Source organism: Callorhinus ursinus, unplaced genomic scaffold (genome assembly GCF_003265705.2).
Source record: "Callorhinus ursinus isolate GAN/ISIS: 27379988/994484 unplaced genomic scaffold, GSC_fseal_2.0 scaffold36, whole genome shotgun sequence".
Classification (NCBI taxonomy): Eukaryota; Metazoa; Chordata; class Mammalia; order Carnivora; family Otariidae; genus Callorhinus; species Callorhinus ursinus.
The window spans coordinates 3402842-3415844 of NW_027397098.1; the positions used below are offsets into that span (position 1 = coordinate 3402842).

At 48.3% G+C, this 13003-nt stretch overlaps 1 protein-coding gene across 6 annotated transcripts in view; it reads left to right on the plus strand.

Moving 5' to 3' along the window:
- Positions 1 to 13003, plus strand: part of FRMD4A (FERM domain containing 4A) — a 595336-nt gene that overhangs the window by 385644 nt on the left and 196689 nt on the right. Inside the window, exon 1 of one of the 6 annotated variants that reach the window (XM_025853462.2) lies at positions 18 to 207. The exons of the other annotated variants lie outside the window; for them this stretch is intronic. The gene's annotated coding sequence lies outside the window, so the exon portion shown is untranslated. Of the gene's footprint in view, positions 1 to 17; positions 208 to 13003 lie in introns of those variants that run through there. 6 annotated transcript variants of the gene reach the window in all.

Here is a 13003-nt window from a genome sequence, read left to right on the forward strand (position 1 = left end):
GGCGGCGGCGGCGGCAGCGGCGGGGGCGCGCCGGAACCCGGCGGGGCGGCTGCGGGCGCCGCGGAGGAGGCGGAGGCGCCGGGCGCGGATGCCGCCTGCTAGGCCACGGGCCTGCGCTCCCCGGGGCGAATGGGACGCCCGTTTCGGTGGATCCGCCGCTGCAAACCTGAAGTTCCTCGGCTCCTAGCGAAGCGCAACAAATAAAAGGTAATGTGTCTTTGTTTCGCAGCCGCGACTGCTAGGAGGCGGTTGATTGTGCCGCACTTGTGTGTCCATTTTTAAATGCTGGGCCGGTAAAAGGGACATGACACTTCTTTACTGGAAGCGTAGAGTATTTAATGTCGTGGATGTGACATTTTTTCAATGCGAACCCCACGTGCGGCACCTACTACACTCCCTCTGCTCCCCACCCCCTCCCCCCCTACACTTTCTCTGGCATTTCAACCTCACACTGTCTGAATTTACCCAGGGAGAAAGGAAAGGACATCACAGAAAGCAGCCCTGGGTGGGATTTGTTGTTGTTGTTGTTGTTCTTGTTCTTGTTTGAGAAAAACCATTTTTATGGAAGTGACGAGGAGTCCTGTCGTTTGGGTGCCCGAGGGTGGCAGGAAGCAGGCAGATGATCCTGCTAAAATACACTGCCCTTTTACACTCCAAATGGCTGCAGCAAGTTTGATGCATAGAGAAAGGGGGAGGAGGAGAACAGGAGGAAACCTTTAGTACGTGGTCATTTAAAAATGACCAAACGCGTTGCTTCTGTGTTGCAGACAGATGCCCACACGTTTGTACCTGTGGCCTTTAGAGAAGATTAACCAGTCCTGCACTTTGAAAGCCATGTGGGCCGCCCCTGTGTAATCAGGAGCCCGGTGCCTTTCTCCAATACCTTGTGAGCAGAGTAAGCCGCTCAGTAGATTCAAGCAAATTCTGCAAAATTTCCGAGGGGTGGCCGTTCTAATAATAGCGCTGGCGGTGGTTTCCTAATAGACATGCTCATTCTGAATGATGCAGCCATGCCTGGCTGCCGGCAGCTCCGCTTGCTGAGCCGGGCGATCCAATGCCAGCGAAGGACTCCCTGACCCCACCACGAATGGATGAGGCTCTCTCTCTCCCCTATGAATGGAACATCCCGATAGAGGCTGCCGCCGCTCTTCTCTTCTGGCGTCTTGCAGTTTGAATCCGCACCGCCTCGCATGAAAGGGATTCTCAGAACATCTAAGGCAGGCACATTTCTAGATCTGAGCTCTCCAGTGCTGACGGCCTCTTCAGTATGGGAGTAGCTAACCAGTGTATTTTTAGACACCTGGTCAGGGTGACTTGATCTGCGTTTACCTGACTGGGTTTTGAGCAGCTGCTTAGACACCCCTTCCGGCTCAGCATCCCCTAAGTCTCCTCCTTTTCCAAAAGCGTGACTGCCAGGTGTGGGAAAGCACCAGCCAGAGAGCCAGGAGCCAACTTCTGACTTCATCCAGGGAAGCCACTGCCAGCCCTGGGGAAATACCTCAGGAACTGGATGCAAAAATCTCTACGTACGCTTCCTGGAACTTAGCTATGTGTGCCATCTTGAAAATATGCGACAAAAGTTGTGGGGGTTAAGGAGACGAGGGAGGACACATTTCACTGTTTTGTTTCTGGTCTTTTTGTTGTTTCATGTTCATTCAGAGCATTTGACCCCATTTCTTTGGAGTCTGACTTGGACAAGGCGAGAAGGACAAACCCTCAGATCAGCAGAAACCTGATTTTGATTCTCAAAGTGTCCCTTAGCTCCTGCAACCCAGAGTATCAGAGGCTGAGCCACCTCTGTTGGCTGAGGGAATCATGCTGCTGGAAATGAAATCTGGATTTCTTTAAGGCACAACAGGAGTGAGGGTCATGCAGCAAATGGATTGGAATCCATTTGGTCCTGAGTGGTTAAGTAGCCGCGGTTAATGTAATTGGAAGCAATATTTGGACGTGCTTTGAAATCAATACTATATTGTCCTGCCAGTGAAAAGAATGTTGCCTCCTGATAACTTGGAATGAAGTTTTGCCTGATGTGCAAAGTTGCATGGGTAGAAGTAACCTTTTAAAAAGAAAAAAAAAGATTAAAGTCTTCTTGTATTAAAGGGAGGCACTGTTAAAAGAGAAATGAGGATCAGAGAATCCCTCCACCCTCTTTTGTTCTGACCAAGTGTGATCTGCCACTGCCAGAGCTATATTCTCTTTGGCACTTGTCTTGAACTAATTTTATTAATAAGACTTGTTATTTATGGCATAGGGCCTCTTGGTGATTTGTAGACGCTGTTGCCAAGTCCCCGGATAGCCTGGCAGGTAGCTAGTGCCATTAGCATTATCTTGTCATTGGGGAAACTGAGACCCCTTGAGGTTCGGTGAGTCACCGATTTCATGATCCATGAGAAGTGCACCCCAGATGTGTACAGTGCTCAGTTTTATTGGAAAGGCAAAGTCACAGGCTGAGGTCAGAGAACAAGCCAAGAACAATGAGTCCTTCCTTGGGTTCTGGAACTTGGGAGAAGGCTCTGTAGACTAGTGGTTATGCCAGCATTTGTGCAGGAAGCGGCTCTAGAATCAACTTTGATGAGTCGAGGGAAAAGCGTGATGGGTTTGTTATGGGAAAGGCAGTGAAGAGATGAAGATGCGGGAAATCTCGTATGAGGGGATCTGCTGGGTACCTGGGTGCTTCAGTAAGTGTGGGGGGGAGTGAGACCCCCACCGCAGGAGATCACTACCGACTTTACTGCATATGTGTACCACTTGTGTTCACATTATTGGTGTGTGTGTGCGTGCGTGTGTAAGATACTTACATTTCTACTCCCGTGCCATACATTTCTCTGTTGGAAGGGTTGTGTTTAGCCTGATACTCAAAGAAGAAGTGATTCCAAATCTAAAGCTTTGTTCTTAGATAATTTTGCATATGTAAATTCTTCTTTTTTAAAAAAGAAGGAACAGTGCAGCTTCTGGAGAATTTCTAGTTTAATATGTCAAAATGAGAAGTAGCCATGATCACGGTTAAGAGCTCTTTTAAGTTATTTCATCCACTCTCCACACAGTAGCAGAATGGATAAGTCCAGATCCAGTGATGACTTCCTTTCACGTATTTTATTTTCTAGTGCCACCTGATGTGTCAATAAAATGTGTGGCAGTTCTCCGTTTAGATTTACTCATAGTTGAAAATCCCAGCACCTCCATTAGAGATGATTTCTGAGACCTCACAGAAGCATAAGCCTTGGGATAAAGATCTTCCAGTGGTTCTTCTGATCTAAATTCCCCAAAAGTGTAGTCCCCTTGAGCAAAGGTGCCTCAGGCTCACATCCCCTCATGACCCCCCCCAGGACATGGGGTATGTGTACTCCACCTTCCCACTTCTGATTTCTTTGCTGTCCATCTCTCTCTGAAATGTGATGAAAGCAACAAAAGGCAATATTGGAGTTGAAGTGAGAAAAGGAGTAACAGGGACCATTCCATCAGTTGCATAGGATACACAGATACTTGAACTTGTCCTACAGTAAGCAAAAGCAGGACCATAAAGAATCTGGGGCAAAGTGGCCACTGTTGAGGAATGGTGGGATTTGAGTATTTTACGTTGTGTTCGTTTGAGCCCTAATCAGACTCTAGTACGTCTGTAGTATTTCCCTTTGTTGTTTTCCCCAAGATGTCTCATCTGAAAAGCTGAACCAGTAGCTCTTGGAGCTCTGGGCTTCAGGGTCCCCACTGCACACACAGGCCTGCTGGTTTCACTACCGCGTCCTGCAAGAAGTTTTCTGAATCAGCATAAATCCAGCTTATCAGAAATTCACTCCACAGCAGTTTCCTCTGGTTCCCCAAATCCATCAGCTCCCACCCTTTCCTGTGTCCCAAGGGATCAGCATGTCTTATAAGGAATAATTTAGACACACCCTTACATTTATGGCAGTCAGTTCCACCCCTAGAAGCGTCATCCTAAAAGTATCGATCATTATGCCTCTCTTCCTCTCACAGAAGATGATCAGAGGTGTTGCTCCTATGTAGTGAATCACATTCATGCTTATTTGGGGTGCTAGTGAGTGTGTGTGTGTGTGTGTGTGTGTGTGTGTGTCTGTGTGTTCAGTTCTTAACTGTATCAGTGGAAGTTAGGCATTTTCCCCCAAAGAGAAGTGCTTTTCCCTTTGAAGATGGAAATTACTGCCAAGAATAAAGACTATGATTATTGGAAGGAATAGGAAGGATGTAAGGGATCTGATTCAGCTCGGGGGCCTTATTACTGCCAAATAAGAATCAAGGCTGGTAGCCTCGGTCGGACCTGAGTGAGTACACACAGGCATAGCTGACTCTCATGCAGACATGGAGAATCTGCGATCTAGCTTGTTAGGCTAGATCTCCGTCATCTGTGGTGGCTTCTGGTTTTTTGTTTTAAACTTGGAACCCTGGCCATTCCATGATGCAATACAAGAAGAAACGAGTTGTCAGTGGTCGAGAGTATCTGCACACACACACTCCCGCCCCCTAAACTCTGACTACATCCACTTGGGTCTTCTGGTCTCCCTCTTACTAGCAATTCCTTGCCAGCCCATGGTTACTACATACTTTGTGTTCACTTAATGTTTACTGCATTGAACTCCCTGATCCATGATGGGCACACAGTATCCTACTGGAATAAGTCAGTCGTCACTGAGTGACTTTATCATACCATGCTCCCGCATGGATGTAGCTAAGCATCTTTAGAACACCCCATGGCCCAAAGTGAAATCTACCCTGTGAAGTCATCCTGTGTCTACCTTGTGTTAATCTATACTGTGGTGCGGCGTTGCCGACCTCAGGGCCAGCAGTCTCGGTATGGCTGAAAAACTCTAAACCTTCTAATAATAATTTTCACCTCAAATTAGCCAAAAGCTATCCCTCCCAAACTTAAGGCGATAGCTCCACAGTTTCCATCAAGACCAGCCTGTTCTTCTCATGATTCAGTCTTCTTTGCAGGGCTTTGCCTTTCTTTGTCCTTGCTGTATGAAGAATGCATGAAAAAAAAAAAAGGTGTGTAATGGGGATTAGATTGATGATGCATGACAGCGAATGGAAATGATGATCGGAGAGTTGCCAGGCTGTGCCATTCATAACCGTAAAACGCACAATTATGCTCTCACCACACGCCTGTGAACAAGTGTATAGATGTGATAAACCCAAACTAGGAAACCGAAGAGTGTGGAGCCATCTGGAGCTGGGCAGTGTACTTACACGCTGAGCTGGGGAATACAGTGCTGGCTTACCCATTCCTCTGCTCCCACTGGCCCCAATAAATATCAGATACTCATTCCTCTGTCTCAGAGAGAGAGAGCCAGAGAGAGCAGAAGAGAGGAAGGATGAGGACAAGAACCAGATTGGAGCCGGACACAATGGAGAGCAGTGTTCTGCCTTCTCAATCCCCTTTTATTGGGATGGTCGAGTGTTTTGTAACAGAGTAACTGCAGATTGACTAGTAGCACAGATGTAGCCTGCAGGTCTTGGCTGGAGGGCAGAGGCCTCGAACCCAGTCGGGTAGTGGGGGCTGACATCACACTGAATGTTCCGTGCAGGCTGTGAACCATGCACAGACGGGATTTGGGGATTACCGGTCAAGTCAAAGATTTCAGATGGATGGAGTTCTAGGAATGAGAAGGGGCATATGGGTCATTTTCACAGATGAAGAGAGGCTTACAGATGCTCAGGGACCTTGCCGAGGCCTCAGTTAGAGCACCGAGACTGGAGTCCCCATCGCCTGACAAGGACTTAGACGGGGCATGCAAGTGTGGTGGACAGAGAGTGGAATCGTAGCATCATCTCATGTGGCTTGGATTCCCGGTTCTGCCTCCTGCTAGCTCCCGAGGCCTCGGGCGAATGACTGCGTCACTGAGTCTCTCAGAGCTTCAGTTTTTTTCATTGACAAGAAAAGCGGCATTCAGAAGAGCCAGTGAGACGCTATCTGTGAAACACCTAGCACGAAAATATGAGAGACTCTTAGAACAAGTGATGTTGTCTTTGCGTCCCCCCTCCACCTTCCAGTGTGACTTGCTTATGTCCCCGGAAGGCTCGGCTCGGCTAACTGCAGGGACATGCAGTGGGGTGTGAGAGAAGGCCACTGGCCGTGGAGACACAACCCAAGGAAATGGTACCCCCTCACCTCCAATCCTGAGACGCATTTTATAAAGAGAAAGTAGCATAAGGGAAACAACTGTTCGCTCTGATACTCTGTGTCATGTGGTCTCCCAGAAAGACTTCTGCAGGTAAAGCCCCCCGCCCCCCCAGCAGTCCTCTTCTATTCGGATGGAAAAGACTTGTCAGCATCCTTCCGCGTGCGTCCGCATCCCTGAGACTCCGGGGCGTCCTGGAACGGTAATGGTAATAGCGGGAGGGTTGGTTGGGGGAGGGGGAGGAAGAGAAGAAGAGGTGCTTTTGCTTTCGCACTGAAAAGCAGAGAGAGAATTTGAATTCTTCAGTTTTGAAAAATGGTAAGGAAGGGCTTTTCTCTTGGAGAAGAATGCTAGAATCAAAACAAGAGTTACGGAGGTTATGCCAGTCCATGGTAATGCCATCTCCTTCACAACAGAGGCAAAAATCCAGTCGCCGGGTAACGTTCTTTGATTACTTCCCATTCGTTGCCATTATTAGGAAGATTTTCAGCTTCTATTCACTTATTTATGTTTCACTCAAGTAATTACTGCAGAGAGTTAGTAGCAGAAACAAGCCTAGAAGCTGAGTGTCCTAGATGCTTGTGGGAGTTTTTTCTCATTGCACCCACCACCTGACAACTCTGGAAATACTGAGTTTCTCTGTAGCATGAGCAGTCAACATACCGATTTGCAGAATATTCATCAGAAATTATTTAAGCACTTAATAACCTTCTTGGTGTTAGATAAAATAAACCAGAATGAGAGATGGTCCATCTTCTGGAGACAGATTAAACAGGCACAGAATAGCCATATGCAGGACAAGGATCTATTTTAGGTGAACCCCCAGGGACAGCTTATAGCAATAGTTTGCCTGGACAGGGTGGAGTAAGCCAGTCATTTTCTGGAGAAGATATAAACTGACATTTGTTTGTGGTTCCTTCTTTCTTTCTTGTGGAAAATATGCTTTCTTTGTCCCTGCACACTGTGGTTTGTCTGCCGCCCTGTTGCTAAGGTTGAGACTTAGCCAATAGAGATTTTACACTCTTTGGATACAGAGATCTAGAACTTCCAACTTGGAAAGATATCCAGACACTCAAAGAATATCCAAAACCACAGGGGGTTTTTTTTGTTTGTTTGTTTCTTATACAGCTAGATTCTTCTTTTTTTCCTCTTGCCAACAGGACTGACCGCACTTTTAGGGAACTGACAAAACCCAATGGAAAAATCCCATAAACTCTGAGTTTTATCTTGTTTTCGGTTTTACATTGGAAATGGAAGAGAGTCAGTCTGTGAGCGCACGTGCTTATTAGCATGGAGGACAGGTGGGAGCGAGGACGCTCGGGTTCCTGCCGTTGCCCCCATGACGGTGACAAGGAGGCGAGCATGAGAACAGTGCATAGCCTTCGCTCTTGCCCTTCTCTTCAGACGCTCACCAAGGGAGGGAGGCTGCCTGTCAGATGGGCTTTGAACTGGCCAGTTCTCCATTTGGCTATTTATCAATTTTCTCACAATGTGACCCCTCAAAGGAGCACCCCCTGACAGTATTCCCGCATGAGCGAAGGTGGTGCCGCTTCCTACCTCTGACTACTCTGACCGGTGGTGGTCTGGGGACCTCTGTCCCTCCTCCTCCCAGGCTCAACAACCATTGTCCTGTGGTCAGCGAGTCACTCGTCCGTCTTACTCTTCCTCTTGGTTGCATGACTGGGATTAAGCTCTTCAAGCCTTTACAGTGAATTTCTCTAACACCTTGCTTCTATGTTTCCTTCCCAAATTCCTTTGGGGTGAGGTGCCCATTCATAGTTCAGCACCTCCCCGTTCTTTCCTGGGTGATCATAAGATCATCACAGCTTACCCCCTTACTGCCTTCCTGACACACACACACACACACACACACACACACACACGTACGTGCAGTGCACGCACATCCCCTCCGCAGCCTCGTTGCTCCCCTCCCGCCTTCATTTCCTATAACCCACAGGACTTAATATGGACTAGAGGGACCCACCATGACCTGGCAGCTCCTCATTTCTTAAACTTCTTTCCTTACACTAACTCTGACGCACTGTGTCAGTCTGTTTGGATTGCTACAAAACAGCATAGGCTGGGGGACTTAATAAACGACAGACATTTACTTCTCATAGTTCTGGAGGCTAGGAAGTATCCGGTGAGGGCCTGCGTCCTGGTTCATAGATGGCTGTCTTCACACTTGGCCTCACAAGGCAGAAGGGAGGAGGGAGCTCTCCGGACTCTCTTTCATAAGGGTACGAATCCCATCCCAAGGGCTCCACGCCATGACCTCATCGCCTCCCAGAGGCCCCACCTCAAGAAACCACCACTTGCAGGTTAGGACTTAACACAAGACTTTCTTGGTTGGGGGGGGGGGCCAGTGCTTGGGGAATCAGCACAAACGTGTAGTCTCTTGTACACAGCCACACCCCCCTTGCCTTTCCCCAAGCACATTTGGCCTTTTCTGGATGTCATCCTCTTGCAAACGCTCATCCTGGGGATTGAGTGGCCCCTCCCATCCCTCCTGTGCCAGCGACACCCCTGCTCATTGTTGAATTCAAACCTCCGATGCTACCTTCTCACCTTCCTCCAAGCAGAGCGGCTCTTCCTCCTTTATTCGCCCCGAAGCGTCCTCACAGCGCCCAGCCCCGGGTTTGATCTCCTGAATTGGCATGACCTGTTTCTGTAAGATTTCCAGCTCTAAGAAAGGACCGTGTCTTTATTAATCTTTGATTCTGCAGCACCTTTGATTCTGGCATTTGGTGGGTGCTCAGAAATATAACTGAGTAATTATTTGTCACATCTTGTGGTTTCCCATTTCTTTGCTTGTTTGCAGATAGCTAGAATGAGTTTTCCCCTGCGTAAGCCTGGTGTCCTTACCCCATCTGTCAGCTCTTCTCTCTCTGCTTTTCAGCCGGGATTTCTCTCTCTGGATGTGTCCCATGTCAGAGGGCCAGAGGGTAAAGATGGTACAGGACAACTGTCATCCTCTATATGAGGGCTGGTCTTGCAAACCCCAGCTGGCAGGAAGTACCTGAGCACCCCAATTCATTCAGTCATTCAGTCAGTCGGTCAGTCATTCAACACACACTTAATGGTGTGCCTATTATGTCCCAGCAATGTGTCTGTGAACAAAACTGATAAAAAAAAAAAGTCTTGCCCTCTGGGAACTTGCAGTCCAAGAGGAAGAGGCAGGCAGCAAATGTAGTAAATTATATGGTGCACTAGAAGGTGGCACATGCGCTGAGGAAAACTAAAGCAGAGATCAGAAAGTCTAGCCAGGTTGCCATCTTAAATACAGAATCAGAAGCGATGCTGTGGAAAGGCGATATTTGAGTGGAGCTTTGAAGGATGTGAAGAGGTGAGCCATGGGGTTGTGTGGGGAGACATTCCGGGCAGATGAAGGAGCTCATCAGAGGCTCTGGCTGGGAGGGAAGAGTGACTCAGAGAGAACAGTAAGGAGGGTGGAAGGGCAGACTGGGGCGGAGGGGTGTAGTGGTGGGAATCGTGGGGGGCCTTGAAGGCGTCGACTGGGGGAGGGGGGCTGTTGGAGAGTACGGATCTGGGGAGCATTGTGGCCCCCCCTTGGATGCTGTGTGGGGATTAGACTGTGAGGCCAGGAGGTGCCAGGGGGGTGGCCATTGCAAGAATTGGGCAAGTGAGAAAGTGATGATGAAGTGTTCAGGGTCTGGATATTTTAGAATCAGTGAGGTTTTCTGGTGTGGTGGGTGTGGGCTATGAGATGAAGGGAGAAGTCCCCCAACTGGGGCCTAAAGAGAACGTGGTGATGGAGTGGCCATTACCCAAGAGGGGACAGCTGTGGGTGGAGTTGGTTTGGGGAAGAAGACAGGTCCACAGCTCTGTTAGGCACACGCTGAGCCTGAGATCCTAACAGATAGCCAAATGCAGATGTCGGGCAGGCAGGTTTAGGCAGAATCACATACGAGCCTGGGAAAGGAGGAATTCCGGGTGGAGGTGCAAAGTGGGGCTTAGCCACCTAGAGACGATGCATAACGATGCCAGGCCTCAGTCCTGTATATGACAACATCTGGGGGGAAACCGCAAGCACCAAACGTCAAATAAAAAGAATATAAGAGGGCGACTGCCTTCGGCTCAGGTCATGATCCTGGAGTCCCTGGATCAAGTCCTGCATCGGGCTCCCTGCTTGGCGGGGAGTCTGCTTCTCCCTCTGACCCTCCCCCCTCTCATGTGCTCGCGCTCTCTCTCTCTCTCTCTCTCTCTCTCTCATTCTCTCTGTCTCAAATAAATAAATCTTTAAAAAAATAAAAAACTATATAAGATACAAAGAAACGAAGTGGGGCGCCTGGGTGGCTCAGTGAGTTAAGCGTCTGCCTTCTGCTCAGGTCATGGTCTCTGGATCCTGGGACTGAGTCCTGCGTCGGGCTCCCTGCTCAGTGGGGAGTCTGCTTCTCCCTCTCTCCACTTCTCCTCTGCTTGTGCTCACTCTTTCTCTCTCTCTCTCTCTCTCAAATAAATAAAATCTTTAAAAAAATAAAAAAAAAGAAATGAAATAATTCCTTGAAGTGTGAAGAACTCTGTTGAGATGTCCCACTGCAGGTGGAGCTCTCCATATCCTCTGAGGGTCTGTCTCTTTTTTGTTACGTGAAAAGAATATCTCTGACCTTCATACTTGAATCAGATTTGTTGATGGGTCATTGACATTCAATAAACTGCACATATTTAAAGGATCGAATTTGATCAGTTTTGACACATGTGTATGCCGTGAAGCCATCACCACAATCAAGAACCGTAACTCCATCCTTTCAATCAGTGATACTTCCTGAGACTCTCGTATATTTAAAGCTCTGTGCCAGGCGGTAGGAAGGATCTAAACTGTAGACACTACCCTTGCCCCCTTTATTTCTGATGCAACATCCTGACTTCCCCTACACAGTTCTCTCTCCTAAAGCCTCTGCTGGAAGTACGCTTAAGTTTGGTGTCCACAGGGTTTGGAATGCCGTGTGTAAACCCTTTCACACTGGCGCTCCTGGTGAAATCAGGAAAGAGGAAAGATCAGGAACCCTGCCATCCTTTAATCAGTGCTGATACAGGCAAAAACCCATCCCTCGTTCCTCCTTCCATGGAGACAGCCCAAACAGCAGGCTCAGCTTCATCCTGATTTCTGTGTGTCATCCACACAATAATTACCTCCTGCCGAAAGCTTTGAGAAATTGTTCTGTGTCCAATTAGAATTTTTGATTTGACTCGCAGATACAACAGAACGTCTTTACTTCTGTAACTGCTCACTGATGATAAGCACCCCAGATATTTTTAGATCTACCATTTGCCAAACGGCCACTGCATTTCAAGGCACTGCATTATTTCCTGCAACAGCTTTTCCACTGAGAGGCTTATGGACTGTGGGTGAAAAGGAGGGGGAGGACCCTCTTTGGTTTCAGAATCCTCTCCCTTCCTCCTCTGCCTACCCCCCTCCATTTCCCTTCCTTTCCCGGCCTCATGCCCACCCCCATTTTTAAGTGGAATTCAAGAAGAAGTGGAACAGCTCTAGAAACTCGTCCTGTGCGTGGTGCATCAGCAGGAGCCCCATGAGGAGGTCTCCAGAAGGGCCTGGGGTGGTCATGGGTGGCCAGCCAGCGTGGAAACCTCCGACAAGGTGAACAGAGGCAAGGAGCTACCGACGCACCTCGGGCAAGTGGGGGCAGGGGTCCCTGCTAGGCCTCTCCAGCAGAGCCTTTTCTGGGTATGTAAATATCCAGGCAGCGGCCTCCAGCCCAGATGGAGCACCCCATGCAGATGTCAAAGGTAGCTGGAAAAACTGCCCTCAGTGCAAGCACTTCCGTTTCCTAAGCTCCCCCTACACCTCTTTATTGGGGCATTTGGCCAGGGAGGGCGAGGGCTTAGGACCGTGTCCAGGAGCTGGGAGCCACCCTGCGGGACTGTAGCTTTCCAGATGGAGCCGTGCATGGCCTTCAGATGCGCTTTGCTGGGATGCCACTGGGTTTGGTCTGATTTAAGCATGAATCTCAAAAGGGTCAGCTGTCGGACTAGAGTGCTTCCTTCCACACCTGGAGGACTTGGCATCTGAGCACAGGGCCCCTGGACTCAGGCCTGACAGGCACAAGTGGCACCTTCGTGTCCCATGTAGGTTCTGTGAGGGCAGGTGGGCCGTGCCACTGTCTTAGGCGGCCGCGCCCCCTGTGCTTCAAGAGTCACCTAAGAATAGAATTGCACTAGCTTGCTGACGGTCTTTTCTGCCCCCCCTCCACATCCCCAGGGATAATGGAGAGTTTGCCTGTAGTTATACACAAAGGGGATTGTTTACGTGAAGGAGAACCCATTCCCAAACTATGTGGCAAGATGCCCCAGCTACCAGTGATGGAAGATTGACTGCAGTGCTACTCATTTCACACGTGGTCCTCTAGCTGCAGTGAATGCACGTGTTCTGAAGCCTGGGTGTGGGGGTATGTTCCTATGGAATAGGCAAATTAAAAACATCTCACTGAATGCAAATTAAGTTGTATAGTACCTAGATTTTGGAGTTGTCCTTGAAATGGTATATAAGGATGTATGTTATTTGGATATATATTTATTAATTCATGTAAAAATACGTATTGAGTGCGTGTTATCACAGTCGAGTCATTCTGTTTCGATCACACATATATCATTTTAATGTCAACAAAATATTTTCAGTAAAAATGGGATAACCTATTGCTTCATAAGACCCATAGTTGTAACAGTGTGATCTCATCCCACTAATAACAATATAAGCAAAAATTGAAAAAAATTTCATTTAAAATGACAGATCGAATTAGACATTTGGGCAAAAGCGGCAAATTCGTGTTACCAAGAAAATGTCATTGAGGTTCTTGGTTATCAAATACATGAATACCAAACCAGTA